The following is a 2,297-nucleotide window of genomic DNA, read 5'->3' as shown; positions in this document are numbered from 1 at the left end:
AATCTCTTCCTGCCCCAAATGTGGTGTTGGTCTGACCCTGAGTGGAGAGGCAAGACCCCGTAACCAGGAACCCCTGGGATTGAATCACAGCAGGAGCACTGGCACAGCCCAGTCACCATCCCCAGCCTGGGCTGCAGCCAACACCCAGTGTTGCTGAGGAAAGTGAAAAAAAAATCTTTTGACACGTAGCAAGAGGGGGAAAAGCATCCTTCCTGGCCCTGTGTGGCAACCAGCACAGCCCAGAAGTCAGAGAGAAACCAGACACCCTCTGCTCTGCTCTGCTCTGCTCTGCAGCCTGGGGACAGCAAGCAGCTCTACACACTGACTGGAGAGCTGGAACTCCCTTTTTCTATCCTATCTCCCTCCTATACATTTATTCCAGCTGTTTTATTCTTGTTTCTAACCAAGCCACCGTGGAAGGGCTGCTTCCTTCTCGGGTTGCTGAGCATGGTGCTCTCCAATTTCTACCCACTCTGGGCTGTCGAGCTTGTCCTTGTGGTTGTGAGCAAAGCATGTGGGACAGTCTTCTCCACTTTCAGCTTTACAGAGCACTCCAGGCATCACTACACCTAGGTCATCCTTACCCAGTGGCTGTCCAGCCTCTCCCTGAACACCTCCACCGATGGAGAGTCCCTGGGTATCTATCCCACTGCCTTGCTCTGACAGTGAAGACGTTTTTCATGGTGTCCAACCTAAGCCTATTTGGCTGCCACTTCAAACCACTATCCTGCATCCTGCTCTCTGCAGTGAAAGCTACTCTCCTGCTTCTCTGTGAAGCCCATCTGGTGCCTGAAGACAGCCACTATATCCCCTCTGAGCTGCCTTCTCCACAAACTGAACATTCTCAGCTCCTTCAGCCGCTCTGTAGCTTTGCCTTCCAGGCCCTTTGTGGTGTTTGTCACCCATCTTTGCTCTTTCTCTAAAGCTGAGCCCACAATGCACATCATAATCTAGAAGTTGTGTAGCAATGTCCCCTCCCCATGTCTTTCACCCCATACGCCTGTTGACACAGCCCAAAGCCACATATACCTAGATACATTACATTGCAGACTCATGTTGTGGAGGTGACCCACCAAGTTGCTCAGCTGTTTCTTAGCCCATTATCATATATTATTTGTGCTCTTGGTCATTCTTCCCCAGATGCAACCCCTTGCATCGATCTGCTTCAAACCCCTCTGACAGTCTGATGCCATGGGGCAGGTGTTTGGGAAAGCAGTGCTTGCTGATGGGTAAGTAAAGCTTTGGGAGGATTTGCAGCAAGAGAAGCAGCCCATAAGCACGGAGAAGTGGGAAAATGTGCGGCAGAGGGTGAGGGTGCTGCTGGAGCCCAAGCCCAAGCACATCAAGGAGATGCTGAACTTGGCCGTACACGTTGTCCTTGAAGCCTGAGGCCTTGTGGAGGAATGCATGCATGGTCATCCAGTGCAATGGGGGGAGCTGGTGTTCATCTCTGGGAATGAGGAAAATAGAGTTGAGGTGTACATCAATGCGGGGATCACCTTTTACATGGTCAATGAGAGCATTTGGGTGGCTTTTGTTAAGAGATTCATGAGAGAACTCTATGACCTGCCATTCAATTTCCTGCTGTTCTGCCTTCATGACACTCAAAGAGAACCTGCTGGTGAGGTCCAGACCATCCAACTAGAAGGTGCCAAGTGTACACCCTACTTTCCTCCTAGAACCCAAGAATCCTCAAACCCTCCTTCCACCATCATAGAATCATAGAAAATGGGGGCTGGAAGGGACCTCAGGAGGCCATCTAGTCCAACCCCCTGCTCAAAACAGGACCAGCCCCACTTAGATCATCCTAGCCAAGGTTTTGTCTCCCCAGGCCTTGAAAACCTTCAAGGATAGAGACTCTACAACCTCTCCAGAGAGCCTGTTCTAGCTCTTTACTGCCCTCCTGGTGAGAAAGTTTTTCCTCATATCTCAAACCAAACTTCCCTTGCTGTAACTTGAGACCATTGCTCCTTGTTCTGTCATTCGCCACCACTGAGAGCAGTCTAGCTCCATCTGCTTTATAACCACCCTTCAGGTAGTTGAAGGCTGCTATTAAATCCCCTGTCAGTCTTCTCTTCACTAGAGATGGGGAGTTGATTGCTTTTGAATTTGGAGTATTTTGGGGAAAGTTTGTTTTGTTGTAACTTCTTATTTTAATATTTTGTTCCCTTTTTATTTTTCCCCCTGTCTTTTATTGTAACCTGCCTTGGGTCTGTTTGGGAAAGGCGACATGTAAATCAAATAAGTAAATAAATGGTAGCTAGAGCCTATGTTGCATAAATTGCTGGTTTTATCCC

The sequence above is a fragment of the Gavialis gangeticus genome, unplaced genomic scaffold (genome assembly GCF_001723915.1).
Source record: "Gavialis gangeticus isolate Ggan-Ray unplaced genomic scaffold, GavGan_comp1, whole genome shotgun sequence".
NCBI classification, from domain to species: Eukaryota; Metazoa; Chordata; order Crocodylia; family Gavialidae; genus Gavialis; species Gavialis gangeticus.
This window is presented reverse-complemented; position numbering follows the sequence as displayed.